Genomic DNA, 10,054 nt, shown 5'->3' on the forward strand with positions numbered 1-10,054 from the left:
TAGGCCTGCCACTGAGAGAAAGCCAATTTCAATTTCTCAAATGCAATGTCATTCATTGCGTAAGTACAATTTTCCAAACTTTTTGTTGTTGCTCACGCGCTACTTAGAAGAAGTGTGGAGATCTCCACACAATCTTAGATCCAGGGCCAAAAAACATTCCCATCTCGTACCCCTGGTGATGACAGCATTTGTGATTTCAAAAGTTTAGAACTTGGAGTTATTATTTTATTGAATAAAGGCCTCGTGTTGTTGTCTTTTTCTACCTTCAATCTGACACCATTTTGAATGGTAGGATGTTCTTTAGGAAAAGTCTCAAGTGAAAGTTTCACCTTTTTTTGCAGTATTGAATCAGTCTGTCTCTGTTGACCCCTCAGAAGTGTCAGCTTCCTCTTTCAGAGCAGAGCTGAATTCCATTAGTCACTTCCTCTTCACTCCGCAGCTGTGTCTCTGCTTTGGCTTCTTAAGCACTTGTTGAGCAGACTCCAGTCTATTTGCTCCCATTTGTCAAAGTGGCTGTTCCCGAAGCTGCCTGGTCACATCTAAACTCTGAACACTCAGAGAAGCGCATGTATCCAATTGAACCTTTGTAAATTCTGACCACAACTGTTTCTGAGCAATCTTCATTTAATTTCTATTTCTTAACCTTCTCTTTCAGTGTCCCTAGATTTCATAAATATCATCTGGTTGCAGTTCTTCATTCTATTTTAATAAAGCAAGATCTTATTTTCAGAGAGAGTACACGGTTTCTTCTTTACAAAATGCAGAAAACAGCAGTAAACTAATTAATTAATGATGAATAATATAATAGCAAAGAATTCTTTGTCTGTTCTCTTTTACTAGAAACTAAAATTACTGTGAGTTGTCTGTTATGTGTCTGTTTGAATCAAAATTTCTATTTAACTTGGACACTCAATCTCGTTCTCATTCAATACAATGCACAAGAGTTATCTTAGTTAAAAATAAGCCATAATCATAGAATCTCTGCAATGGATCAACTTTTTCATATTGTCTCCCAGGGATAACAGGATACAAATATAATATTTAAACACGTACCGTTACTATCTTACTATTTATTGATTGCTTTTAGAGCACCCATTCCTCAATTTTATGTATGTTTCCTAACCCATCTGAGCCAATACATAAATCAAAATCTATCCCATAAAAGTTTGTTCATTACTCCAAATTTCATAATTCTCTCAGAGTGCTCCACAGGTGCATATTCCTAATCCTACACTTGATAATTTAACAATTTCTGCATCTATTGATTTATTTCAAAATGAAAATAATTCATAAATCTCAGGATAACAATATTGATCTATTGATTTTATTCAACTCTTTCAACATTTCTCTCTTGAACTTTATTATATTATTCAGTCATGCTTTTAATTCGTAACCTTGAATAACAGCTCCTTTGATTCAAATTTCAAGGCTAAAAGAGTTTCAATCTGAATTAAAGTCTTATTCAAGCAAAGAGCAAGTTGTAGCACTAATATTTGGGGTAAATAGTGACGGCATTCTGTCAAGAAGCTGCGGTCACTGCCTATTCAAATTCACAGGCGAGTGTCAGATCTCTAGCATCTGGGTGTACACAGGTCCAACACAGGATCATTAACAGTAACTCAGAATGTTAGTCTCACCCTGAGTGCAGGTCTTTAGTCATCCAACACTATCACTGCCTCCATTGTGATCATATGAACATAGAATCTTTAGCACTTCTAATTCTAAGCTGCAGCTTATATGACAAGTTGCTCTTTGCAGGAACAAAGTTGTATTGACAACTTGCTGGGAACACTCAATAACAACTCAAAAACTCATCAACTTGCCCATTTGTTGGTTTTCACTGCTTCATTTGTAAGTCGCTTTGGATAAAAGCGTCTGCTAAATGACTAAATGTAAATGTAAAATAGCACCTTGGCTGAATTCAACCAACCATAATCACTGCCCTCAAGAGACAATGGAAAATGTTATTTTAAATGTGATCACCTGTTTTCTTCAGTTACTTAACTTAATAGAATCATGTCATGTCCATACAGCCATCTTGTCCATATTCATCCGTTATTGATTCAAATTGGTAGAGAAGTTAAATGAATCGCGATACAGTTGGGGGTAGGAGTTTATATGAATGTATCACTAAGGGGAACAGACTGTCTTTAGAAAAGTTTAGATGAAATTTTCTTTTCATCTTGCCTATGTATAATGTATATTGAAGCATGTGTTCATAAGTGCTGCACTGCTTTGTTTACCAAGGTGTCATTTATTTATTTGATTTGGGGTTTGTTTTAAAATTTCATATTTCAATTTCACAAAGAAATGTTCAGCATTTTGTCCAAGCAATAACAAAAGGACATCTTTTCATTTATAATTTGTCTTCAATCTTGTTTTGTTAAAAAAAGATAATAATAATAATAATAACACATGACAATATCACAAATTACAATATCAAATCACATTAAAAAAATCTATATCAGTGATCACATAGGCCTGCTTGATTTTTCTTAAGCCATATTTTGAGTGTCGTTTTAAAATGACTAAGTGATGTACACTTTCTAATATGAACATGCATTGAATTCCATCTTTCTGCTGCCCTAACTGAAAAAGCTGATTGTCCAAAACAGTCACCTCTAACGGATGCCCTGATTTCCCTAAAATTGTCCTTACAGAAAGTCACACATTGTTTAAGAGGTGGTGGAGCAAGATCCTGAATTATTTAAAACATATCTGCAAAAAAAAAAAAAAAACCTGTCAAATGTCAATAGTGTATATTTTTTGGATAATAGTACAATGATGATAACTTGTTTTTTTTTTATCCAGAGCTTTCACAGCTTGTTTAAAGAGTAGCCTATATAATGGTTTTAATTGTATTACACTTGTTTAAGACCAGCTTGTAGCACAATAAGATAAATGCGGAAGAATCATTGTGTGCATAAAAAAAGTTTAACAGCAGCCAAAGGTAACTTTGACCAAATATAACTAAAATCATTAAGCTTGCTCTAACCCCTCTAGAAACCTTTCTTATGTTTCTTAAAACTTAAAAATAAAGGTTCCAAAATTGGGGTTTTGCAGTGATGCCATAGGAGAACCATTTTTGGCTCCCCAAAGAACCTTTCAGTAAAGAGTTCTTGAAAGAACCGTGTTTTTATAGTGTGAAGGACATTTTAATAATCTAAAGAACCTTTTTAAACCATTTGTGGAATGGAAAGGTTCCATAGATGTTAAAGGTTCTTCATGGAACCATCGATGCCAATAAAGAACCTTTATTTTTTAGAGTGTAGAATTCTGTTTATCTGTTCCACTTCGTCTGTTTGACAGGCACACAAGCTTATTTTCAAGTTTAATGGAGACTTGCTTATGTTTATGACAAACTGTTGTGAAATGGAAATATGCGCATAATTGTAATGTAGTTTATGCACTGAGGAAAGCATCTCTCTAACCAGTACAAGCATCTGTCGGCACCTGATGCGGTAAGCAGCCCAAATAAAATCTATTAAAATAGAAACCCCTTTGAAATACAAGAAAAATTAGGTTCACGACTCACTGCTGTATGGCTTCTGCCATTTTAAATTTTTTCTATTGTCAACTTTCATCTTGTAATGTAGGCATTCACAACAAGTTTTGAGTCAGTTGCACAATTTCACCACTAGTTTTCAGTAAAGTCGCACTGAAGCCTCCACTGCTCACTGGGGCCGTGATACTGATTTTACATGGCAAGTTAAGTATTACCTCTATTTATTAATTTATTAAATCATCACCGCAATCACACATTTGTTAACAAAACTTACGAATATGTGTGATTCATAAAGGGTCCTAATGTTCAGACGTGTGGCCAGCTATTAAATTATTTAAGAGTGCTGGAGAAGTATCCTAATCTAGTCAGGAGTAAAAAGGGAGCAGCAGAGAGCTGGAGACACACTTTCCAACAAAGAAAAAATGTGTTGGGCTTTTAACATAACAGGGAATTGATCAAACCACACAGGCTTGATTGACAAGGTATTCTTTTTGTTACTGATCTATAAGAAATTCAATAATTTATCCTGCTCTACAAAACAAGGCTCTAACTGCAGAAATGAAATTAATGATGACTCTTATGCTTTATTATAAATGCAGCAGTGAAGTAGTGAAGACCTGAGCTCATCACAGTCAACATAAAGCAGAGTCTGAAATGCCACAATTGCGGCACTAACCAACCATAGTAATATAGTATATTTTGGAGGCCAGTTGGGAAGTCAATGAACTATGTTTGGTTTGGTTAGAGCCACAATAGTGGTACATCAGAACTGCTTTACTGTGTTAAAATGCTGCAGTGATCGCAATGTCTTGTCATGCAATTAATTAATTAATTTTTTTTGTCCTTGCGTGTTAAAGTCAGACCGAATCTTCCTCTTATAATTTCCTTCCACTGAAGAAGGACAGACTGCACTAGAAAAAAACTTTCTACCTTGAACCAGTTTGGTTCTTTTTGAATCCTTTTTTAAAGAGGTCATATGATGCGATTTCAATTTTTCCTTTCTCTTTGGAGTGTTACAAGCTTGTGGTGCATAAAGGAGATCTGTAAAGTTGCAAAGACTAAAGTCTCAAATCCAAAGAGATATTCTTTATAAAAGTTAAGAGTCAATCGCTTTTTCAGACCGATGAGCTTTGTAAAAATCGACGCGCAGAGGTGGACAGTAACTAAGTACATTTACTGGAGTAGTGTACTTAGGTACACTTTTTGAGTATTGGTACTTTACTTGAGTATTATTTTTTCTGGGAACTTATGGTTCAAATGTGGATGAATGGCTACACATACTGTAGATGTGTGCACACACTGTCAGAACTGTGTGAGGTCACTACCATCCTGCTTTTGTTGGGGTGGGTAGGGGTGTTAAATAAATTTTTTTTGTTTTGTTTTTTTTCCCCATAGGTTTTTAACATTCTAAAAGCTCTTTATTCCAAAGATACTACAAGCTAGTCAGTGTATTCAGTAGGTGTAATGTATTCTAAGTTGCTTCAGAAGTATTGCAAGTATTACGTACAACAATAAAACAGTGCATTGACATAAAAAAGGAAATTTACTTTTGGTACTTAAGTACTTTTAAAAGCAAGTACTTCGGTACTTTTACTTAAGTAAAAATCTGTCTTTACAACTTTTACTTGTAATGGAGTAATATTTGACCAGCAGTATCTGTACTTTCACTCAAGTAATGGAATTGAGTACTTTGTCCGCCTCTGTCGACGTGTTTCAGAAAGGCGGGGCATAGAGGAGAAACAATAATGTACAGTATGTGGAAAATAATGTGTTTTTTTAACCTTAAACCGCATAAACACATTTCATTACACCAAATACACAACATAATGTTCTTTTTAGCAGCATCATATGACCCCTTTAAAGCAACTTTTGTCTTTCCTTTATGTAAAGCGGCGAGTGAATTTAGAATAATGTGAGTCATCACACTCATTACTTAAATAACATCACATTTTTCCATTTAATTAATGTTAAAGTTTTTTATCAATGCATGCACTTATGCACATTCACTTATTTATAATATTTTCATATAATGCACAATGTTTAAAAAAAATTTAAATAGTAAAAAGATTGTTTTAATGTTTTACTTAAATAATGACTTTACACTTGCAGGCTCACTATTGGCTGATTCAGAGGTTTATGGCGATCATTTTGAGTTGACATCATTGTAGTCTTTAGTTCACAACACTTCAGTTCCACCTCAGTCAGCAAAGCTGTTGAAAGCTGCTTTTAGCTTCTCCTTTTTTTCTTTTCTTTTTTTTTTAAATAAAAGCTCCTCTTAGACAAGTCCTACGCGGGTGTCACAAACACTGGTGATTATCTGGAAAGGTCCCCCAGCCCTGCATATTTTGTATGTCTCCCTTATCAGACACACCCAATTCAGGTCTTATGCCCGGTTCAGACTATACGATTTTAGCCCGATTTTGCTACGATTTGCTTGACATAGGGTGTCGTGGGGATTCGTAAACGACAATGGGCGTCAGGACGCAAGATTCTATCGTTTCAGCACGTGTAGTGTGTCATAGTGGACGACAACCGATTCTGCGTCTGCGATGCTTCACAACAGAAAGACTAGCATGTTTCATTTTTTTTTCCATCGTCCACGACGAGTTCTGTCACATTGGTGACGTTGACCAATAGCAGCACAGAAGCTCTTTCATACACAGGTTTCAAACATGGCAAAACGAAAGAGAGATGATGGTGCTGCTAGGTGGAATTATGAGATGGAGGAAAGGTTTGTGGAGCTGTGGCAACAGTACTCCTGCCTGTATGATGTGTCATCGAGGGACTACCACGACAGAACAAAGAAAGAAAAATGCTAATGCGAACTATAGCGGAAGTGCTTCAGCAATGTTTACACTCTTGTTTTCGGAAGTCAGTCGCTAGTTCTGCCTTCTCGATGACATGACGCGCATTGTTAAAGACGGCACGCGATGAATGGTCGGGAAGCAACGTGTAGTGTGACATGTTTCTTGTCCATGACACGACAAGATTTTAGGAGTCAAAATCGTGTAATCTGACACAGTGACTATCGTGACCGACAAAAATATTGTGTAGTCTGAACCCAGCAGTCTCTACTAATGAGCTGATGAGTTGAATCAGGAGGGAGACGTACACAATGTGCAGGGCTGGGGGCCTCCAGGACAGGTTTGAAAACCCCAGTCTTATTAATCTGTCAACAACTTTTTTAAAGGAGACCTATTATGCCCCTTTTTACAATATATAATATAAGTCTCAGGTGTCCCCAGAATGTGTCTGTGAAGTTTCAGCTCAAAATACCCCACAGATCATTTATTATTTCATTTTGAAAATGCCTATTTTGAGTGGAAGCAGAAACACGCTGTTTTTGTGCATGTATCTTTAAATGCAAATGAGCTGCTTCTCCCCGCCTCTTTTTCAGAAAAGGGCTGTGCCTTTAAGGGCTGAGCTCTCTCAGATACTCTGCCAAAAAAAAGCCATATTAGTTTAAACTTCTGATATAGTGTTTTCTGAGTGCACACATCTGAAGCAGGCGCACATAAAGTGGCTGTCACACAACATGTGAGTACTAAACTAAGTTCTCTTTCATGTCTTATGGTGCTTAAACTGTGCAATACACACAGGTTTATGTTAAAAACAAGTTACAAAAACAGTCGGTTATGTCTGTGAAGGTAAATAGCTGGGAAAGAAATTGCATGTTTATATTACATCTGTGTGGCAGCAGCGTAATATACAGTAAATAAATAAATTAATCCACTGTTCTCTTGTCTCCTCTTAGTCTGGGACTCTAAATAGTGTTCTGTGCTTGTCTGTGCAGCCAACGGCAGAACAGTTAGCATGCTTTGCTCGAACTTTCTCCATGGCATTAGAGCTGGTACACCGTTGACACTTGCGAAAACAGAATGACGGCTCCATGGGTGGAAACGTGCAGATTAAGGGGCGGTGATATTATAATAAGATCACTCACTGTCTGCAACACATTTTCTTCTCCCTCTTCTTTTTTTGTTCATTTAAAAGTCCTCCTCCCTACTCCTAAGACTTTTTGACCTTAAGAGCTCTTTTAATGCTTTGTGGATAACTTTTATTTTTACTAGGATCTTCCCTTTTTAAGGGGAAATGCCCACTTTTCTAAGAATTAGTTTGTCACTAGGTGGAGCAACTCTTTGCACTAAGAATTTTCATGAATATGGGCCCAGAAACTTACAACACTTACCAGGAAGAGACTGACTTATTTCTCTGAACCAGTTATTTCTATACATGCATATTTCCAATTTTTGTTGTAAATAAACAACTGTTTATTTCAGTTATAGAGGTTAGAATTATAATTTGTTTGTTGAAATAAATGGATGTAAAAGGTTCTTGCTAATCCACAAAAATAAAAATTATGAAATAGAAATACTTAAAATAGAAATACTTGATTACAGCTGATTACAAATCAGAGGCAGTATGTATAAAATGTCTCAGGAATGCTCTTAAGAAATGTCTTGAGCTTTGACTAAAGTGTCATAAAATCTTAATAAAAAGTAGGACTTGTCTAAGTGTTGTGTTACTGTGCTTTACCTACAAATACCACATTAAAACTACGTTACTGTGGTAAAACCATGGTAAGTGATGTGCATACTATGCTTTAACTACAAATACCACATTAAAACTACGTTACTGTGGTAAAACCATGGTAAGTGATGTGCTTACTATGCTTTAACTACAAATACCACATTAAAACTACGTTACTGTGGTAAAACCATGGTAAGTGATGTGTTACTGTGCTTTAACTACAAATACCACATACCACATGAAAACTACGTTAATGTGGTAAAATCATGGTAATTGTTGTGTTACTGTGCTTTAACTACAAAGAGTACACAATAAACACAGTAACTATAGTAAAAGTATGATAAGTGTTCTGGTTACTGTGCTTTAAAAATTGTTTGCAGTAAAAACACTGTTACTGTGGTAAAGGCATGATAAGTTTTGTGGTTATTGTGGTAAAACTATGGTAAGTATTGTGGTTACTGTGCTTTAACTACAAATACCACAGTAAAACAGTTACTATGGTAAAAATATGGTAAGTGTTGTGGTCACTGGGCATTTAATAACAGGATCGAGCTACAGCACTGTGGTAAAATCACATTCGTTCAGTGGCATTTGCAACAGATTTGTAAAGAAAACGTCAAACTGCACTTACTTTCACATTAATTGCAGACAATCAGAGCAGTACCTTAAAAAACAAACTATAAAATAAAATAGTTAACACACCTGGACAACGACGTTCGGTGAATTGTTGGGTCACTCCTCCTTTTTTGACTGGTAATTATGGTAACAACAGTCAAAGGTAATTTGATGACGACACACCCGACAAACGAGACTGTCATTATTTATAACGCCGCTAGAGGGCACTTGATTTTAAAACGTAATATAATAGGTCGTATACGCTGCTTGCACAAACGACCTATGGGGTCGTTTTTAGGAAGGGACAGTCTCGAAAGAGCTGAGATGTGTCTGTTGATCTCCAGCTTCTCCATCATCTGCTCCTCTTCCTCCCTCAGTGCAGTGATTGTAGCGTCTTCATCTCTGAGAAACTGACGAAGCTTCTCAAACTGTTGTTTAATCTGACGCTCTGTGTGCTCAGCTTGAGACTGAAATCAAATCACATTCACGCGCACAGAGACGCAACTTATTCTGAAGCAGCATGAAGAGCGAGTGAGTAATTGTGTGTTAGTTAACTACACCTTTAACGTTCTGAAGTACTAGTACCATAGTAGTAGATGATCTGTCTCTGTAGGTGCAAATATACATTAATCTCATCAGGTTCTCTTTAAAATTACAGTTTTAATTTGCTTTATAAGATATATTCATATGTGATATTATTTGGAAACATAACAACTGCGCAAACAAGAAATGGCAGTCAGTAAAGCAGTTTTATTAATTTTATGCTAGAACTAAAATCTTTCTGTTACATGTGCCCTGTGTGTGCTCTGCCCCCGTCTGCTGTGTGCTTTGTCTATCTCCATAGTCCACTAATTAGTTGCCACAGCTATTCACTGGACCACACCCATCTGCTTGTTAGTTCCCATAGCAACACATTGGTCCCTTTTGTTCTCCTGTGTATAAATAGCCTATGTGTTTTCCTTGTGCCTTGTCAGTTGTTTAAAGCAATGCTGTTGTTTTTTGCTCATGTTGCTTGTTTCCAGTTTCCCATGTTCCTTCAAGAATTAGTTCACTTCCCGAATAAAACTTTCCTGATAATTTACCCCCATGTCATCCAAAATGTGCATGCCTTTCTTTCTTCAGTTGAAAAGAAATTACTTTTTTTTTTTTTTTTTTAAGGAAAACATTCCAGGAGTTTTCTCCATGTACTGGACTTAAATGGTTGAAGGTATTTGCTGTTTTAGTGCAGCTTCAAAAGGGTTTCGCTAGATAAGACCCTTATTCCTCGGCTGGGATCGTGTAGTAGAGCCTTTTGAAGCTGAAGGGTGAGTATTATTAGGACATTTTTATTCTGGAAGTGAACTAATTCTTTAAAGGCACAATATGTAAGATTTTTTTATTAAAATATCCAAAAACCACTAGAAC

The sequence above is a fragment of the Sinocyclocheilus anshuiensis genome, unplaced genomic scaffold, assembly GCF_001515605.1.
Source record: "Sinocyclocheilus anshuiensis isolate Anshui unplaced genomic scaffold, SAMN03320099.WGS_v1.1 scaffold464, whole genome shotgun sequence".
NCBI classification, from domain to species: Eukaryota; Metazoa; Chordata; class Actinopteri; order Cypriniformes; family Cyprinidae; genus Sinocyclocheilus; species Sinocyclocheilus anshuiensis.